The 21,454-nt window shown below is 35.3% G+C and overlaps 1 protein-coding gene across 1 annotated transcript in view; it reads left to right on the top strand.

Annotated features, from left to right (window-relative positions):
- Nucleotides 1-236: 236 nt before the first annotated feature.
- LOC138710882 (dual specificity tyrosine-phosphorylation-regulated kinase 4-like) overlaps nucleotides 237-21,454 on the top strand; it is a 552,841-nt gene continuing 531,623 nt past the window's right edge. Inside the window, exon 1 of the mRNA XM_069842065.1 lies at nucleotides 237-760. The gene's annotated coding sequence lies outside the window, so the exon portion shown is untranslated. The remainder of the gene's footprint in view (nucleotides 761-21,454) is intronic.

Here is a 21,454-nt window from a genome sequence, read left to right as displayed (position 1 = left end):
GTTGCCAGGTAAGAGCCCAGTGCATGAGAGCCAGCAGCATGCACCACAAAGAAGATAAACAAGCCATGCAGCTTTTCAGCTAGTCTTCCAGTTGTTCCTCCCTCGGGGTTGTTAATCCCTCTCTTTCACTCTCTAAAGAGATTTCCCGTCTCTTTCTGTCTCGTATCGGTCGTGTCCGGTAATATTCGGGCCGGGCCGACTGGAAAACAAGCCGAGAGGTACTGCTGGTGTTGTGGTCTTGCGTTGCAGTATTATTTGTGCCGCCTGCCAACCATTGCCACCAACTGGAGGAACCCCGTTCCTCCTACTCCCCTCCAGGACAGAGAGAAACTCTCCAGCCCGTCTCTTTTCTTTTCTTGTGCCGAAACCTGCGCGCGCATACACACAACTCTTCTTTGTTGTCTTGTCTGTTGGTGTGGGTGGGCTGCCTTTGGAGTTGGTGCGCTGAACTGCTTGTGGTCGTATCAGCAACACGTGTGGATAACTCTTAGTGCTGTATGTGTTGGTGTCATTGTCACCAGGTGATGTTTCTTAGTGTCGTGCAAGGTGTTTTATTATTTTTCTGTTCTAAGGAGACGCCCCTCTTAAAAGTGAACCATGTATGTGTTTCGTTTCATTGTTAGTGAATAGACACGAGATGTTTTTGTGTCATTGTAACAAACATACAAGTTGTTGCTGACAAGTGCAAGTGTTGTCTTGCCTGGAGAAATAGGAAAGCCCGGCATTGTTGCTCCTAGCGGCTTCCACACCGTGCTGTATGGTGAGGATTATTATTAATTTTTTTTATCCCTTGCTTTCCGAGCTGAGTTCCCTTTAATTTCTTGTATATCTAAGTACAGTACTTACACTTTTATTTATAAAATAAGATGGTATTGGTGTCTGGTTATGCATTTATTATCTCTTTAAGAAGACAACTGGAATGCAGTCTTGCTCCCTTTTCGTGAATAAGAACTGTAGATGCTGGTGTTGGATGCAAGTTGGTGCAGGTTTGGTACAGTCAACTCTTTCACACTCTCGCTGACACTTCCAGATTCACTGACACAACGAGGGTTGTAGTAAATATTACTAACGATACACTCCGCGCAATATCTCAGACTATTTCCTTCCATTTAGAGTACATCACCAGCTTCCTTTCTCTCGTTGTATAATCATTCTTGACTGACATTTAACTTTTGTACAGTCATTGAAATAAATCTACGCTTTGTAATGTAATGTGTTATTTATTATTAAACCATTTTTAGTGAACTTTCTATTTCGTTTTTTATATTAGATAAGTTTAAAACGTGGGAAATCATATTATATGACACGGGATCTTCAGAAGCAATATCTCAACATACTATCTACGACTCACATTTATATCCTACAATCATAATTTGTATAAAAAGAAATTCATTAAAGGATCCATCAAGGTAACAAAATATATAACATTAACCTTGGTATTAGATGTCTCAGTTCACAACGTACGTCTTTTTAGACGTTTTGAAATAGGTTTAGTTAAGTTTCCACAAAAAATAGTGTTCTTATTGAGAAAATACAAATTCATTTATTTATATACTGTAGGTATTTGATCCAATACCATACATATTTTATCATTCAACAACAACAATGTAACACTCATGTTAATGATTTTATGGCATCTGCATGGCATTTAAATTGTTGAAAGTCTGAATAAAATATTCAAAATTCGTCTAAAAGATGTAATTTATTTGTTTATGTATCTATCTACCTACTTCATCGCAATAATACTTCTAACAAATCCATCATCCGATTAAGATCTCACATTCATTATACCTGAAAAGGTATTTATGGTGGCTCGTATGATTTATTCAAGAGTTCAAGGTCTATATAAATCATACCTGTATTGCAACAGGACCTTAAATTCATGCCGTGTGCATTTTTATTTACACAAATAAATGTGAAAGCATTTCCAAATATTCGAACATTTTATATTGTAAAGTCAGACTGGTAAAGAAAATACATAGGATTGGACGATTTAACAAAACCAGCGGTTTTTTTTTCTATCTTCGAAGAATGTAATTCAATATAAAGCATGCATTTATTATGAAAAAATATGTTTAATTCATATCAAGATTACAGTAAGCATTCAGGTTGCTAAAAATGTGTATATCTTTTTCAAAATATTATTCTTACATTATTATTATTATTATTATTATTATTATTATTATTATTATTATTATTATAGCTATTTACATATAAAGGTATTGAAATCCGGATATTTTTCATTAAACACATCACTAAAATTAGCCCAATTAAGATAAAATAATTATTTCGTAAGATTTAGCAGAAATTCCTGGAAATTACACGTTTCATGATTATATTAAGTTGAATCTGTTGATATTATGTTTAATAGTTTATTCGAATGAAGCCACTACAGTACTTATGTTCCGCAGAATAGTGTTTTTGTCATACTTCGAACTCCGTACAAAATGTTCCTAAATTAAAAACTTAATTTTTACGATCATTCTATGACCTAAAATACAATGATTGCACAAATTAAAAAAAAAACAGCGATTTTTTTCTATCTTCGAAGAATGTAATTCAATATAAAGCATGCATTTATTATGAAAATATATGTTTAATTCATGATATCAAGATTAGAGTAAGCATTCAGTTTGCTAAAAATGTGTATCTCTTTTTCAAAATATTATTCCCATGTTATTATTATTATTATTATTATTATTATTATTATAGCTATTTACATATAAAGGTATTGAAATCGGGATTTTTTCATTAAACACATCACTAAAATTAGCCCAATTAAGATAAAACAATTATTTCGTAAGATTTAGCAGAAATTCCTGGAAGTTACACGTTTCATGATTATATTAAGTTGAATCTGTTGATATTATGTTTAATAATTTATTCGAATGAAGTCACTACAGTTCTTACATTCCACAGAATAGTGTTTTTGTCATACTTTGAACTCCGTACAAAATAATAATAATAATAATAATAATAATAATAATAATAATAATAATAATAATAATGGCTTTACTTAACCTGGCAGAGTTAAGGCAGTAAGGCCTTCTCTTACACTCAACCAGGATTAAAACTTGCTTACACAGTTGAACATAAAACTGGATCAGAATTAAGTAATTACATACTGATACATAATGAGATCAAAAGAGGTAGTTACATAAAATTTACCTCATAAAATAAAAATAAACATAGTGAAATACATATTAATTTGTTAGAATCAAATACGAATCACATAAACACAGAAGACGATAATTCAATAAAAAAAGAAAAATGTACACAGTAAAAATAAAAATAAACACATTAGTATACATATTAGTATTCGATTACAATTAAGTAGGATTTACATAATTAAACCAGAAACCGACAATTGAATAAAATGTACACAAAAATAGATTAATAATAAAAAACAACAACACAGTGGGATACGTATTGGCTTAAGTGATAGATAATAAAAATAAGAAACAAAAAAAAATAAATGAAAATAAATACAGTGGAACACATTTGCAACACGTTAATATATTGTGAGTTCACAGGGCTAACGGCTTCGAAGCTGGGTACCTGGTTCTAATGAAGTGCACTGGTAGCAAACTAAAACATGGAGGCATGAGATAGTTACTCTGCCTGCCATTAAAAAAAAATTCACTTCACTAAATCCCCAAGGTAAAAAAAAAAAAAAAAAAAAAAAGCAACACGTTAGGTCTGGCAACTCATCATAAGATATTTTTATAATTTACATTTAAAGGAAAATGTTCCTAAATTAAAAACTAAATTTTTACGATTATTCTATGGCCTAAAATTTCCGTGAAATTACTTCTCTTATAGTATTAGCGTATATATTTCATAAATATGAATAGGATATGTTATTTTACGAAGATATTCAAATTCCATATACAATACTGGGTTCTAGAGCTATACACAAGCGGAATAGAATTGAGACATTTATCCAAACTTGGGAGATACAAACCTTAATATCTTCTTGGAGAACATAACCTACTACTTCTACCCTCAAAGAGCAGTACTTGGTGAACATTTTTCACGTGGAAGAGAGGAAGCAATTTTATCGGAGAGAAATAAATTTCTCTCCAGCGTTACCACAATTTGAATTTATCACTGTTATGATCCACTGAATGTGTTATCAGCACTGAACAATGGCATACCTAGATATCACAACAAATAACAGTAACATTAATGTATGATCTATTGAGTACACTACCTAATCCAGGCGTTGGTGTCAAATCCAAGGGTTCTCATTGGTTACTTGTCTCGTGGGCGACACAACTCCATTGCAAAAAGGAAAAAAGATGTACTTTTCACTTTGTGAATCGCAACTGAGACTCCCTGGGTATCATATATTACGGCAGCTCCAGATCAGAGGGAAAAAATATTGCTAAATTATACGGAAAATTAATCGAACTCTGTCTCATAAGATATTCAAATTACGTTACCTAGAAGAGAAACCGGAAGTCTCAGTATGGTTCGCTGTCACATTCGAGAGATCGAAGTTTCATCTCTTTCCAATAACTTATACGAAATTCAGGGAGGGGGAAAGGAGAAAACTCTCGATTTTTTATTTCTTTAATGCATATGTCTAACATGGATATTTTTACGTCTACCCTGTTGCATAATACGTACACTTAATCGTTCTAATATAAAATCCCTCTCTATATGGTTACCATAAATTTATAGGCATACGGTTTTGAAAACAATTGAGCAATAAGCACTACAAGAGAACTGAGCCATATCAAGCGAGGGTCAAAGGCACATAAAAGATGAAAGCTTTCCCAAATATGGATGAGAGTTGCCACCAATCCTAGTATCTATTGCATATCCCTTTTTTATGACTGAAGTACGAGTATTATACAGGAACTGTAATAATTAATAAACATCACTTATTGCGTGTCTTACATTTTAGTGATATTGTCTTCAAACAAATCTTAAACAAATATTTACTCCAGAACTGTACAACTGAAAACCGTTTACTTATGCCTATACACCAGCTTTGTTTGATGTTGAATATTTTCTAATTAACGGTCTCTTAATATCAATGCTTGATATATATTATTTTACGCGTACTTTGATTTCCTTGTAAAATTGATTAATTAATATTTCATAATCCTGACTGCGATCTGAAAAGTAGCGAAATTAATTCGTGATTTGCCCCTAAAGAAAATGAGATGCCACGAAAACATAACACAAATTAAATTATAGCCATTTTACATTTTAATAACTGAAAATGCATTTGTTTGTCTTGAAAATGCTATTTCATTATTATAGAAATAGTGCATGATTAGAAATAATACTGATGCATCCATACTTCCTGAAAGATGAAAATAACTTCCTTTTTCAAATCATTAGTTGGGAATCTTAAGATGTTGAGGCCCTAGGCCAGCGTTTCTCAAACTATGGTTCGCGGACCACCTGTGGTCCTCGAGGTCTGTCCTTGTGGTCCTTCAAAAAAGACTGAAGAAAAAATATAATTCAAACGAATTGCCTATCACACTATAGCTGAAAATCTCAGAGTTTGTAAATGACACATGACAATCGTCTTTCACTTTTTTCACCCAGTAATGGCATTTTATGAAATTTATTTACCCTACCCGTCTATCGATTTCCCACTCTACTCTCAGCAAAAAAGGAGGAATTTAAAGCACTATGAACGTGGTGTTTCTCGCTATCTTTTCCCTGCACATCTGGCGCCTTGCCTGTAGCCCAGCTAGGGACCACCCGAATTCATAACAGGACCAAAGTACCGAACATTTTCATGTATTTATAACTTTCTTAATAGTTTGCACATTGAAATAGTCACGTACTGTACGTCGTACACCAATAATAGAACATACAAAATTACATCTTTACTTGAAAATCGGGCATGTTTCTGCATTAATTTTTTTATTTCTCCTTTTGCAGATGACGATATAATAAATTTTCTTCTATTAACATTAACTTAATTCGTTAATTATACTGAATTAAATTAATTTTAATTAATTATTTCTACATTAAAATGTAAGTATATTGATATTAAAATATGCTACATAAATGATAAAATTGCTTTCGAAGGGAAGAAGAACTGGTGGTCCGCGGAACTGTTCTGACTTAAAAAAATGGTCCCCACTTCAGAAAAGTTTGAGAAACGCTGCCCCAGGCTATAAAAATAGCGGCTATCCCACCCGTGCAATATCAGTATTAGGTTTTTTCACCCTTTATTAAAATTATTATGAATGTGCTTCATCATAACTTACTGAGTGAAAGAGGAATGTGTTACTTGCTTTCATACAAAACCAGTAAATGTATAACAAGTCATCAACAATAACTGATTTAAATTATAAGAATGAAAAAAATTAGTTAGGCTTGTGATGTTATATTATTTAGTTTGCTCTGTTACTTGAGTACTTAAACTTTCAATAAAATGTACTGAAATTGTGAACACGGACGAGAGGTACTAAATTGGGAATTCCTTTGAAAAAAATTTGGGTAAACCTAATGGGTTTTATATCATATAATTTTATTTAAGTAAGTTTATTTCTCATTTTGTTTTATATTATGTGGATTGTTCGAGTGGAGGGGATCTTCAAAACAACGAATAGTTAAAGTCGTTTCTTCATTCATAACTTGTAACGTAATGTTTGCCTCACAGGAGATCGAAAGATAGAGCATGATTTCCGTTACAATATTGAAAACATTAACAGGAAAAAGTTTCCGCCATTTCGCCCCCCCCCCCACCCCATCAGAGCCCGCGGTAGACCATGCCCTATTTTGGCCAAGTGATTAATCAGCCATTGTTAATTCTCTTTTGTGTCACTGCAGGTTAGAAATGACAATAATGCAAAATGATTACACTGCGGATTTTTAGAATTGTTTAGCGTAGGCTGAAACATACGTTCTTTAATGCATCTAGTTTTAGGCAATATCATCGCTCGCGAGTTTCTCATGTTGCATACATTTAGGAATTTTTACATAAAATTGTTGCAACCTATCCTATTCGAGCTTAAAAATCACAGGTCTAAAAGTGGAGTCTATATATTTCTTCAACAACACTCCGGGCAAGTGTCTTACATAATATTGACATGATAGCACGAACTGAAACGATACAAAATCTTTCTAATGGGGTGTCAGCATTCAGAAATGTAACTGTCAAGATCCAGTGTCAAATATAGGCTACGTTTCTATCACAAAATGTGAAGATTTCACCGTGACTTTATTGATTTTATTTTAGTTAGTTATTTAACGACGCTGTATCAACTACTAGGTTATTTAGCGTCGATGAGATTGGTGGTAGCGAGATGATATTTGGCGAGATGAGGCCGAGGATTGGCCATAGATTATCTTGCATTCACATTACGGTTGGGGAAAACCTCGGAAAAACCCCAACCAGATAATCAGACCAAGCGGGGATCGAACCCTCGCCCGAACGCAACTTCAGACCGGCAGGCAAGTGCCTTAACCGACTGAGCCACGCCGGTGGCTGACTTTATTGATAAACCACGTAAAAGTATATAGGATCATTATTACACCATTCAGTTACATGAATCTTAACTTTCATACTCCTTAAGGCTGGTTCACAATAAATGGGGAACGGAAGCGAGAACGAGAACGGAAACATTGTTAAAATAAATGTATTTAAATGTGAGCATTCACAATTAACTATTGTGAATGCTCACATTTAAATACATTTATTTTAATATTATTTCCGTTCTTGTTTTCGTTGTCGTTTCCGTTCCCGGTCTATTGTGAACCAGCCTTTACTCTCCGACAATACGCAGAGCAGAAATTTAATTTGAAAGGCCAAAGAATCAAATATACGGAGTGGAACGAAATGGAATGCATTTATTTTATTTAATCATAGACGGTCATCACACTAGCAAGAAAGAAGTAACAGTTATTTCCCCATATTCAAAAGATACAGCATCTTTCTCTATTATTGCGAGAATATGAATGTTAATTCTGACAACACTGCACTGTTGCAGTGACCTGAAATTAATTGTAACGATCACACTTATTATATAACCAGTTTACTTCGCACAAAAGAATTTAACTTCCTCTGAAGATGTTTGTAAGATTGCTAGTCTAAACCTAATACTGATATTTATTACGAATAAGTTATGCTAAAGTGGGTAAGTTCACGTAAAATCCCAAAAAAAACATTTCGTCCAAACTAATCTCATTCGTTAGCCACCAAGTCACAGCTGTTAGCTGTTCAACCGTGGCTTGTCAGCTCATGGCTTCTCACCAAGAAGACTGACTGCTGCAGTCTTCATGGGGTTTGTGGTTGACAACATGAATGGTATGAAGAAAGTTTTCTCCGAGCAATTCTATCTTCTCTGCCATTCATTTCACTACCGTTTTTATCGTCTTATTTTAATTTCGTAAACTTTGAATAGCCTACACTTTAACCCTAGAACGAGATAGAAAATGGGTGTTCAAATATATCTACAACCTTCCATTCCGTCTAAACGGTTAACAGTAAACGAAATTTAATTCAGTTTTGTATTTTCATTTTGATACATGTGATTAATTCTATTTTCATGCAAATTGATAACACAGATGGGTACTTGATGCATTTCGCAAACCTAACTCAGCGTAACCGCCTAGGACATCTGTACAAATACAATTCACATTTCGAGAATCAAATTGAAAACAAATTTTTTCCACGAATAGATTTTTTCCATTCAAATGTCATCATTTTTAAGAGGTTCACATACCTTTGACCCTTAAAAATCTATATGTTCTGTAAATGTTACTCCTCCATATCAATGGCTAAGAAGTAATACCTCGTATCTACAAAAATGGTCATTTAGTTCAACTTCATTATTATTTAGATTAACTACGTTATTATTAAATTCACAAAATTGGACAGTTAACTATTTTTTTTGTCCCCAAGTAGATTTTTTTAGTAGGTTATTTTAAGACGCTTTATCAACAGATCAGGTTATTTAGCGTCTGAATGAAATGAAGATGATAATGCCGGTGAAATGAGTCCGGGGTCCAGCACCGAAAGTTACCCAGCATTTGCTCATATTAGATTGAGGGAAAACCCCGGAAAAACCACGTAACTTGCCCAACCGGGAATCGAACCCGGGCCACCTGGTTTCGCTGATAGACGTGCTAACCGTTACTCCACAGGTGTGGACAAGTAGATCTTGCAGAGCAGAAACATACCATATAAAAAGTTTGTCATTTTGAGAAAAATTAATTTTTAAAGCATTTTTTATTCACTAGCAAATTTACAGATATGAGGTATCACTTCTTAGCAATCGATTTTTTTAAGCCTTACTTTGATGAATTTTATGTGGTTAATGTTTGAAATTTTCTCTTTGTCTAAAACAAAATATATTTGCATAGTACATAAAGTTTTTGTAATTTTATTGTGAATTTTCAAAATTGTCATTTTGCAATCTGTACAATTCTGCTCTTTGAAAATTACTCTCAAGACTTCCAATGTTCATTAGTAGTTTTTTTTTCCTTTTACCTTGAAGGTAACATTCATATTAACAAGTCGTGGTTGATTTTAAATTAATAATACAAGTGAAAAATAATTTCTTTAACTCACGGAGATGTATGTAACCCTTAAACGCAACGTTAAACATAGAATTACAATTACCACAAATAATAGAGAGATAGGTTTGGAAGTAAATCTCGAAAAGACAAAGTATGTTTATGTCTCGTGACCAGAACATAGTACGAAATGAAAATATAAAAATTTGAAATTTATGATTTGAAAGGGTGGAAAAATTCAAATATCTTAGGGCAACAGTAACAAATATAAATGACACTCGGGAGAAAATTAAATGCAGAATAAATATGGGAAATGCCTGTTATTATTCGGTTGAGAAGTTTTGTCATCCAGTTTGATCTCAAAAACCTGAAAGTTAGAATTTATGAAACAGTTATATTACCGGTTGTTCTGTATGGTTGTGAAACTTGGACTCTCGCTTTGAGAGATGAACAGAGATTAATGATGTTTGAGAATAAGGTGCATAGTAAAATATTTGGGGCTAAGAGGGATGAAGTTACAGGAGAATGGAGAAAATTACACAACGCAGAACTGCACGCATTGTATTCTTCACCTGACTTAATTAGGAACATTAAATCCAGATGTTTGAGATGGGTAGGGCATGTAGCATGTATGGGCGAATCCAGAAATACATATAGAGTGTTAGTTGGAAGACCGGAGGGGAAGGACCTTTGGGGAGGTCGAGACGTAGATGGGAGGATAATATAAAAAAAAAAGGATTTGAGGGAAGTGGGATATGATGCTAGAGATGAATTAATCTTGCTCAGGATAGGGAGCGATGATGGGCTTATGTAAGGGCGGCAATGAACCCCGTGTTCTCTAAAAGCCATTTGTACTATTAATAGAATCTCACTCTTGTATAGGTATCAGAACGAGGGACTGACTCCATAACAACTAATGCTAGTTAAAGTGTTGAAGGCTCTTTTGGTGGCTTTGGGTTGGAGCCAGCTCCAGAATGAAACCTGATTAGACATTCATGTCTGGTTCTGAGTAGAATGGCTTACTAAGGTACTATATTCGTAATTAGTCCGCTGGAGTTGACTCTCCGGCGCTAATGAGAAGAAGAGTTGCTATTTTAATTAGAACTTTATTAGCAGAAGTTTCACGCTATTTTATTTCGTCTGAATGCTTTCAATTGACAAGAACTGGAATATTAAAGAAAACTGTGGCATGCTCTTTATTCATCAACATGAACACACTGTATTTGGGAACGTAATTAAATTGTATCTAGCTTTTCTGAATGGAATTTATTAAAAATGTAATATCTAAATAACTAACTGGTAGGTCTTTGTCATTATTTAGCCTATATGAATGAATGTCTTATCTCAGTCTTTCACTGAGATATAGGGCCTCTTTTGAGACATTCTCAATGACTATATGACCAGATATTAACAAACAGCTTGACTACTTGATTATGTGGCCAACCCATATTCGCTGAATTTAAGTCGCAACTTATTCCAGCGTCATCTCTTTGCTTTCGTTAACCTTGCAGGTGATTCTGATGAAATTACAGGAATTCGGTTGTTAACAGGGTTGCCAGATTCCCTTGTTATGAATCCAGGACAGGTGATGATACCGTGTAGCTTAACGTGACTATACATTTGCATTAATTCAGTTTGCAATAAAACTGATTTTATTCGTTTTATATATTTCAATTGGTTATATAGGGTCTAAACTTTGAATTGTATTACATTTTTACTAGATTATGAAATTTCCTTAGAATTAATGATAAAGTCTGGAAAAAACAGTGCCTATTGCAGCCTGATTTATACAAAAAAATGCATGATACAGTGTTTAAATCCTATCAATAAAATTGCTGGTAAAATTCATGTTCTGGGAATAATAAGTTAATTAAGTAGTAAAATATCGCTGCAATCGAAAAGTATTGGGAATAAGTTTGAATAAGGAACAAAAAAAAATTTCCTTCCCAAGCAGGATTCGAAACACGAAAGTCTTAGTTACCAGTCTATCGTGCTCTGGAGTGAACAAGGCTCTGAAATCAGTTACAAGGTCGGTCCGGTTGACACTACTGTACATATCAGCCAGAACCTCAATCAGAAGATATTTAGATTATATTCAAATTGAACGAGTTTAAAATTTGAAAGAAATATTTCGTATAAATACTGGTATTATGTCATAACACTGGTTGACAGCCAATTTGCATCTGGTGTGTGATACATCAATTCATATCAATCTTTGGTTGTAGAATCCGAATATGCCTTCGGATTTGCTGTATCCCGTAAGGTTTTTGGGATATTTTATACAGGATTTTTCATATATTTACGTTTTTTTTTAGTTCTCTTTTTTTTTAGGAAAATTGTATAATAAATTAGCGGCTATGTTGATTACACTCTATATTTGGATGTAATTTACAGTGGAAAAGTCCTCAAAAGAATATGTGACTGGTCTACTGGATAACTACAAAAATATGGGATGTAAAATATTAGGCCTACTGAAAATTCTTTTTTTACATTCGCACTGACTTCTTCCAAAATACTATGGTGCTTGCAGCGACGAACATTGTGAACGCTTTAACCAAGACATCCTTACCATGGAGCGCCGTTACCAAGGTCACTGGAAGTCTTCAATGATGGGTGATTACTGTTGGTTTCTGTTTAGGGAGACGAATGAGACAGCGTACAAAAGGAAAGCTGAAGGAAATTGTCATTAAACATTGTAAACAATAAGATCTTGAATTAGTGTAAATTATTTTAGTACTATTGTTGTGTGTACATGAATTTTTTATGTTACCAAGAAAACTTTCGTGGATCCTGAGTGTTATGTTATTTTTGTATTTAAAATGGTAAATGTTTGCCATTATTGTATTAAAATCTTTGTTTTAGTGCTGTGTATCTAGGAAATGGTGACGTGACAGAAAGAAACGGATTTTTCCATTAAATTCAGCAAGAAAAAATTAGGTATAAAACCACTCATTTACAAACCAGAAAAAAGTTGACTAGTATAATTATCGTGCCGGGAAAATTAATTCCACTAAATTATTCAAATTATTCCAAGGATAAACGTTACTTATTGCAGCAGAATTCCATAGAATGCATTTCATTATAAGAAGGCCTACAACAATCTCATTAACAACTTTATTATGACATTTAACAGCATCACATATCTTATTAACATTAATAGTAGTTGTAAAAGCTACAATTTCTTAAAGAGATAACCAAGAAAAATAAATCAACGATTAAACCAATACGAAGTAGACAGTCTTCGATTTAAGTGGACTTCATTGAAAGGAATTCGTTCAATGCAACACGTGTGAATCATTTGCATACGATAGTCTATCAGCCAGTTAAAAAGTAGAGTTTGCACATTCCTCTTAAGCGAACGGCCATCATTGCTGCCTTTAGAACTACTTAAATGTCACCAAACATGTTTTACAAGCAAAACCGTCATACTGCATATACCTTATTACAGGATCATGACAAACGAAGCATTTCATAAGCAAGAAATGCAAACTAATGAGAAGTTGTAATAGGAATCTGTATACGTGTTTGTTACCGAGATTATGGCTCTGACAAAGCGAATCCCTTGTTGATCGAAGGTTTTAACTTGTTCGTCCATGCGATTCGAGTTTGTTTTTGTTGCCGTTGTTGTGTTGTTAATGATCGTTACCATGGGCAACATGGAACGCTTCAATTGACAGATACTGAACAAAGAAAAACTTAATGAAACGTAGGCACCGAGCGTAGCATGAAGTTTAGCTTGTACAGGATTTTTGCCAGTCTCTATCTCTCTCTCTCTCTCTCTCTCTCTCTCTCTCTTGGAATTTCATTATGTGGTATACGAATTTATACATTCATTTTCAGTGCTGGTGGCTGCAGAATGATTGTTGATGGAAATTTTACATAGCTGTTGAAATAACAACAGGAATCAATGGCTCTCTTGAATTCAGCGAAAAGTTAATTTCCGATTAGAGATAGACGATACGAGTATAAATGAACTAACAGAATTTAATATTTCCCTTTGTGCTTTGAGGTTGTTCGTTTTTCACAGAGGTTCACTTACTTTGTAGTAAACCTGAATATCAGTGAGACCAAGCAAAATGTCCTGCTTTCTCTCATAGGCTATAATTCAATCACTTCTGTAAAAATTCATTCCATGTTCCAGAGGACAAGTAAACATAGGAGGAGTAAGAGAGAAAGATTAAAAACAAGAAAAAAAGTGTAAACATTTTTATTTCGTCGTTGTTCCTGCAATAACTTCTATGGGACATAATTTATCGATTTTCAGATTTTTGCTCTATTAAATAACGTAAATAGTGATACAGCAAATAATAAAATCTCCTATATGTAATTATATTTCTTTGTTTCAGAAATGTAAGAATTCACAGTCTCCTATGTACGACTGCCATAGGATGAATAAATGTGTTTTTTCCTCCTATTGAAAAATTTTTAATTTTGCACATAGGAGTTATTGCAGGAAAACGACGATGTATTAACTTATCATGTCGCTCCGACTGCGGTTTAGCGCTAGCGAATTAATATTATTTCCAGAAGATCCGGGATCGATCCATAGTTTGGTCGTTATAGAATTTATAGTGGACAAGGCAGACATTGCAGAGGGTTTTTCTTTGGGTATCTTTCATTCAGTCAACATTATCCATCACTCCTTCACTTCATCCATTATCTGCAATACACAGTTAAAAATAGGCTCCGATGCTGATTTAAGAGCTTCGGGATCCGAGCTCTGAGGTTTATCGGGTGCTTTTTTGGATGGGATATGGCTCCTAGCCCGTCAGCCAAAGAATAACGTCGTTGGAGACAGCTTTAATGTGTCATGCCTCGATTTCCATTAAGGGGTTAGGTACAGCTTACAGTAGTAAAATTCTGGAAATATGCAACTTTTTTTCCTTTATTACTGTACCTTGTACAAAAATGAAAATTGGTATGTGTAAAACACTGTCCTTCTGCTATATGAAAAAAATATTTTTACGATTAAATAAGTTATTTGCATTTTTTTTTAATTCAATTCACTGTGCAGTGATGAGGCGTTTCCTACATAACTAAAAAACTATCAAACATTCTGTGATGAAATTTGTTGTGTGTATTTATGCATGTCATATCTACAGTATGATGCAAAAATCACTTCTCTACCTTTGACAGATTGTCTGATAAAAATAAATAAATTCATTTTTAATAAATGGTCAAATATCAGTATTTTCTTCTAACACAAAATAAAAAAGATATACATTATTTATTAAGGAATGTAGTTGAAAGAGCATGATATTGTAAACATAAGTTTCAGCAATAAAATAAAAGAGAGAGAACATGAAAAAGTGAACAAGTTAATGAGTTATGAGGGAAACGCTTCATCACTGCACAGTAAACAGCCACAATTTTAAATTTTGAAAAAAAAAAAAAACATATAAATATTTTTTTAAACCGTAAAAATATTTTTTTCATATAGCAGAATGACAGCGTTTTACACAAACTAATTTTCATTATCGTACAAGATATAGTAATGGAGGGAAAAAATGTTAAGTATTTCCAAAAATTTTACTGCTGTAAGCTGTTCCTAACCCCTTAAACTCGAAGTGAAAACATATAAATTTGAGCCATCGATTTTAATACAATATGAAACAACAAGCTGTTACAGACGGAAGACCTAAGTATTTTATTTTAATTAGTTTCTCAATATTTCCAGATAGATTAACGATTACTTTCACAATAAACTTAAATATATATGTTATTTTTCTTTACGAGTCAGTCAAAAAAGAAACTATTATTATTATTATTATTATTATTATTATTATCTGACATATTCTGCGTAACAAGGGCTTATTACTGCTTAGACTTCAAGACATCAGAAGATCTGTAGACCAAAATACGTTGGAGAGATCAAGTACAAGATTGGATATGCAATCATGGAAGACATTTGTGGGCGAGGACAAAAGACATCTAGGTTTTTCATAACAATTGGAATTTTAATTATTAATATATCCACATATGATCGATGAAGACTTTCTATACTCTTTACTCTTACGGAAAATTCACTAAATATATTTTTCCCTTACTAATGGTGGGTACCCATATGAAGCCAGTTACGCAGACCAATTTACTGCGTTGTCCAGGGTGCGCCATAGGAGGCTGGTCTACGCTATACCCGCGATGAGATGATGATGGAGATTTGTTGGGTGCCGCAGGGAAACCGGAACTCCTGCAGAAAACATCTGTGTTACTTGAACCACGGACTTGCCCGACACAAGTTATAAATTGGAGTACGCCGGCAATCGATTTTTTATTTTATTTTATTGGGTTATTTTACGACGCTGTCTCAACATCTAGGTTATTTAGCGTCTGAATGATATGAAGGTGATAATGCCGGTGAAATGAGTCCGGGGTCCAGCACCGAAAGTTACCCAGCATTTGCTCGTATTGGGTTGAGGGAAAACCCCGGAAAAAACCTCAACCAGGTAACTTGCCCCGACCGGGATTCGGACCCGGGCCACCTGGTTTCGCAGCCAGACGCGCTGACAGTTACTCCACAGGTGTGGACTCCGGCAATCGAACCCGGGTACACAGGATTATAAGGCGGCTATCACTAACAATGTAAAGAGCTACATTTCCGCAGGAGTTTCACAATTCCCGATGCTATTTCTTGTTATTTGAACAACATTGAATTGACGAGGCTTTCAAATTCACCCACGCTCATTTGTACCAAAGAAGGAAGATGAACTTGCGTTTTTTCTGAATTTCTCCTTACATTGAAGACGAAGGATACATCAAAAAGGGTGACATCATTATGTCATCATCTTAAAACGATTCTTAATTGTCTCTGAGATGCAGTTCATGGTCCATGGTTTCCATATTTCCTATCGAATTGAGCTAAGGTTTGTGGGAACTGTTAACCTTCACGCTCTGCAGCACGACATGCTGACACAGAGGACACTTTAATTTCTCTGTTACATTGAACTTTTAATAATTAACTCTCATGTACAGTAATTTTTCCCTTCAACATCTTTTTCTTCTTCTTTCGTTCTGTCTGATACCGTTCCGCCACGTTATAAGATTCACGACACCATTCGGAAAAGCGAGGTTAACGGATGCGAATGAGATCAGACGCTGCAATGACGTAATGTCGGTAGTAGTTCTTTATTTAACTACTCTTTACAACTATACTAACATTAAAGTACTTGGGGATTTACAGTAGAACAACTGTACAGGCAGGCATCACATCGTTGCCAAGGTTACCATCCATCACACCCAATAACAATCACGCCGTTGTCATAGCGACCATTCAATTTATTCTTCTTCATCTTGGTTAAGGTGACATTAAAATGGTCTTATAGTAGGCCTACTCAGAGCTATTACTTTTGCGCAATGTGCACCACATTTACAACGGTTAAACAAACAATTCAGAGACGTCCAAACTTACATAAAATCTAACGGAATAATAAAGTGATGTAAATATATACACGTGGTCTTGAGATCTCTGCATTGGCAGTGACTCTTTGTTTGTTGCTATACGAACAGATCTATTAGTGTTTCTATGGTTTACATTACTTTATTATTTCGCTGGCCAGAGTATAGGTTGTAAGATCCAAGGCACAGACTAGTACGGGTGGTTCCTATTTTTCTTTTTCCTTCGGAGGAGTGCCCGTAGGTAAACACCGCACCCTTAGGCTTATTGTGCAACATCCTTTCATTGGGATGATTTTAAAATCCTTAGGACCGCTCATCCAGCACGTGATTCACTGTGTGGTGCCATCTTGTCGATTCAGCCACAGCATCCAGATCTGAAGGAGTCCGCGTGAACAGGAACGTCCCTCCGTCTCCCTGTGATGTTATTCTGCGACCTCCTCAGATCGATGGCATCTGTTCGCAATTCACGTAGAAGAATTTGGAGCATCCTCAACCAGAATGCATATTTAAATCTAGTAATATTTGCCATGCGGATTTCTTTATGGAGAAGTACGTAATATATATCCTCTCCATTTATCACATTTCTGCTGCCTGGTCAAGTGCTCAATAAAGCCAGTCACTTTCCAGGAAATTGTTCATTATTACAACCGCCGGCGATTCCACGACTCACCAAGGCGCCATCTATCCGAGGGAGCTACACTCCCCCAATCTAATCGCAGTCTGTTATTGAAGCTACTGTGACTTCTCTGGAGATGTGCAGCTACCGCAGACAGATGCTATCTAGGCCTATAGGTGGCTCCTGGAAACACGACCGCCACATTCTCTTGTCCAACCCTGAAGATTTTAAATGGAATGATGCTAATGAAGACGAAATGAGTCCGAAGTCCATCGCCGAAAGTTACCCAGCAATTCTGCTTCAAGTGGTTGAGGGAAAACTTCGGAAAAACCTCAACCAGGTAACTTATAAGGGATTTCAACCCAGCTCCACTCATTTCACGGTCAAGAAAGCTAACCGTTACTCCATAGCGGTGGACGGTTATTAGAAATTAAACAACCGAATTCTCTTAATAAGTTACTATAGACCGTCGTCATCATCAACATCACAACGTGAATCTATCGGTCCGGTCCATTCTTTCTGAAGCACTCCGTATTTTTATCGGTTTTTGTCAGTGCTTGAAAAGAATTAGTTTTTTTCCAATACTTTGTCTCATTTTCCTTACATATCTTCTTAAACACTGTTGTCTAGTCAACTGTCCGAAGACAGGTTTGAACCTCATAAGTAACACCAATAAGGTATCACTCATGAGGCAACTAGGCCAGGAGATAATGGGGTAGGGTGGCCAGTTCCTTTCCCCCTCCAATGCATACATCGCCGATTAGTTACATATTCCACTAATCAGACTTCACATGCATACAAACAATTGTTTTTCCTCTGACACATATCGTCAAGTGAGATGTACTGCCTGATAATAGATATACCTACATATCAGCCAGAACTTCGTGATCGTTTATAACGTAATACCTCTTAACCTTCCATGGTGTTCCCGAGTTTTGCATCATTAATTATTTTCCGGTCACTTTGTGTCTTTTTTTTTTTTTTTTTTTTTTTTTTAAGAATTTTCTGAACATAATCTTATTATACCAACAAATAAAGAAAACTGCGGAACAGTAATGGGGAAAGCTTAGAAAAACCGCATTAGCTTATTACCAGACAGCGGATTTTCGATCCCTACACAGTGACAAGACGTCAAGTCCCTTTGCTTGCGGAGGGAGCGTAGCAATGACTTCAATAACTTCTCTGCAACTGACGTACACCTAACGTTCAGTATCGCGACCGAAAATCCGCTGTTTGCTTATTACGTATCATATACTTGTAGAAACTGCGTAGGCTCGAACCTATTCCATTAACAAAAATCTGGTAGCTACGACACAATAAATGGAACTACAAAAGTTTAAAACCCTTGATCCGAATCGCTAAAAGCAGTGGCGACCGGTCAGACTTTAGCAATATATTCGAGGGGAAGGGGGTTTCTTCCCTGAAGGCGTTCATCGTACTGGGGTTCCACCTGGTTTTCTCTGGGCAAAGACCTGATAAAACATCAGTACAAGTCACGATATCCAACTCTCACATCCTTGCCAGATCGCCGCCGTACTTCTTACAGTTTCTCACTCGACGCTGTAGGCGATGTAGTGTTATTAAATAATTTTAAAAAGAAACATCAATAAAAATCTGTTTTATATAGTAAAACATACAGGCATTACCACCAATGCTAATAATAATATTGGCATAAATTAAGGCTCAGTCTTAACGCTACATGGGAACATCAGTCGTCCTTTCGAATTCCACTTCATTGTTAGTGTCAAATTCAAGTTCTGATTGCCTTAGAGAAGGCATTATGCCAAATCCACGTCACTATGACAGTACAGTAATGTCATATCGTTGATGAAAACTTTGTGGGTTCGTATCTCGCTTAGAACATGGACGTTTGTCTTTGATCAGTGTGTCATCTTATTTTATCTTACGAGATCTGGTGTGTATTTCTCATATACCTACAAGGTGATTAGAAAAGAAATAGAAAACTTCAACAAGTTACAGAGCCAGAAGTGCTTAATATACAGAAAATTACCTCGCATGGTTTTGTAAATACATTTTTGGAATGTCTTTCAACAGCGTACAAATGTTCAATATGTAAGTAGTACTTACTAAGTACACCCTGCGATATACAGCCTATACCAAGGTGGTAATCGAATTCTTTCAAAATTCTCCTCAGTGGAACAGCGAAGTCGGGAGTGAGACAAGTGATCAACAGGCTTGTAGCTCTAGTATTCAGTTTTTCTCACGTTTTTGCGTACCTTTTAATATTTCTCCTCCCATTCATTCATTCTTGCCAAACGCGTAGTAACATCTTCATCAAACATTTCAACAGCTGCTCTAAGGGATTTTTCATGCCATATAGATACCAGGAAAAGAAGGAATACATACTCCCGTCTTTCACCACCCCCATAAAAATTTCACTTTGTCACAGAATGTTAGATCGGAGCTTTTTATTGGCCGATGTGTGTTTCGTTTTTAACTGTTGCATGATAAATTCAGGATTGTGGCAGAGATCTATCGAGATGATCTCTAACTTCCCAGCAGCAATAGAGTAGTGATCCATCTTATTGCAAAATTAAGTTTTCACTGTCTTGAGGCATGAAACAATGACCTTATCAAAGAAATAAGAAACTCGTATAAATTTTCTCTTGGGAAAAGGAGTAGTAGCCTCTACGTTTTGCAGGACATAGCACAAAACACATAAACCTTTTTAAACTGTAATTGTTTCTGAACATAAAACTAGAGATACAATTTCAACATCTTCAATGGCCATCATGACTTCATAACATAGGTATTGAAGTTGTCTATATCTTATAGAATCACTATGTTTAGAGCCCAACTTGTGAGGTCTAATGTCATATCAAGAAATAAAGTTTCATATATAGAATTAAAGAAACTTTTTTTTTGGTATTTTTTATTTATAATAGCTTTAACTGCGAGGTCACATCGCGACTGCTGTGAATTGTGCATTAGATTTACATTTTATGAGTTGCCATCTTGTGGCCATATGAGACGTGTCCACCATACGGTCTTGCGAAACAATATCTGTATATATTTCTTTTTATTGGAAGTCGCATTTGCCTTTCAAATAACTACTAGTTATTTTATGATCAAGGTAACCACTAAAACGCCCGCTCAGATAGACAAATCATGAAATTTAACCACGGGATATAATTTTTTATTAAATCAAAATTAAGTTGAATATTTCGGTAAGCTATTCCCAAGCCTGAGCGGAACAAAGCGGTTCTTGTCGCTTGCGTGATGTCACCGTATTACCACAGTCTAGTATATACAGTCACGAAGCATGAGTTGTGAGGGTGCTAGGAACAATCGACTGTGCTGGTAATATTTCGCATTGTCTGTAATGAGGCGATATTAGCGATCCTAGTGGTTAGCAACTATCTATGGATGCATATTTACTACGTATTGAGCTTCGTGACTATATACTAGACTGTGGTATTACTTAGGACTCTCTACTATAGAGCCTCAGTATTACGAAAAGAAAGTGTAACCAGATTTAAATGTCACGCGAATAAACTTTTATATATAAAGTTTTGCGTTAAAAATAATAACACCATCTTCTGCAAAGACTTGTTTTATCAGGTCTCCAAACGGGAATGTTTACAATAATTTTTCTCCAGTGCTTAGTTGGTCTTCCTCGCATCTCATGCATGTAGGTTTGTAATGATAAAATAAATTGTGATATCTTCCATACGCATTAGAACTGTACATGGCCGCATCTGTAGTCTGATCTTCTCAAAAGTGTGATACTTGTTGCTGCTCTTTCATGTTTCATGTCCGATGTCCAAGACGTCGTTAAGAGGAAATGACGATCTTCTGCAAACAGTGTCTAAATATCTGTGGGGTGGTCTTCTCAGAGTTGTGTTACTTGTTACCAGAAATGAAGGTTTCAAACGTGTATGCTAAACTAAACAAACGATAATAAGAAAAGCTGTCGCTTGTTTGAACGCC

This window comes from Periplaneta americana, chromosome 12, assembly GCF_040183065.1.
Source record: "Periplaneta americana isolate PAMFEO1 chromosome 12, P.americana_PAMFEO1_priV1, whole genome shotgun sequence".
Lineage (NCBI taxonomy): Eukaryota > Metazoa > Arthropoda > Insecta > Blattodea > Blattidae > Periplaneta > Periplaneta americana.
Note: the sequence above shows the minus strand (reverse complement) of the source record. Positions and strands in the feature narration are given on the sequence as shown.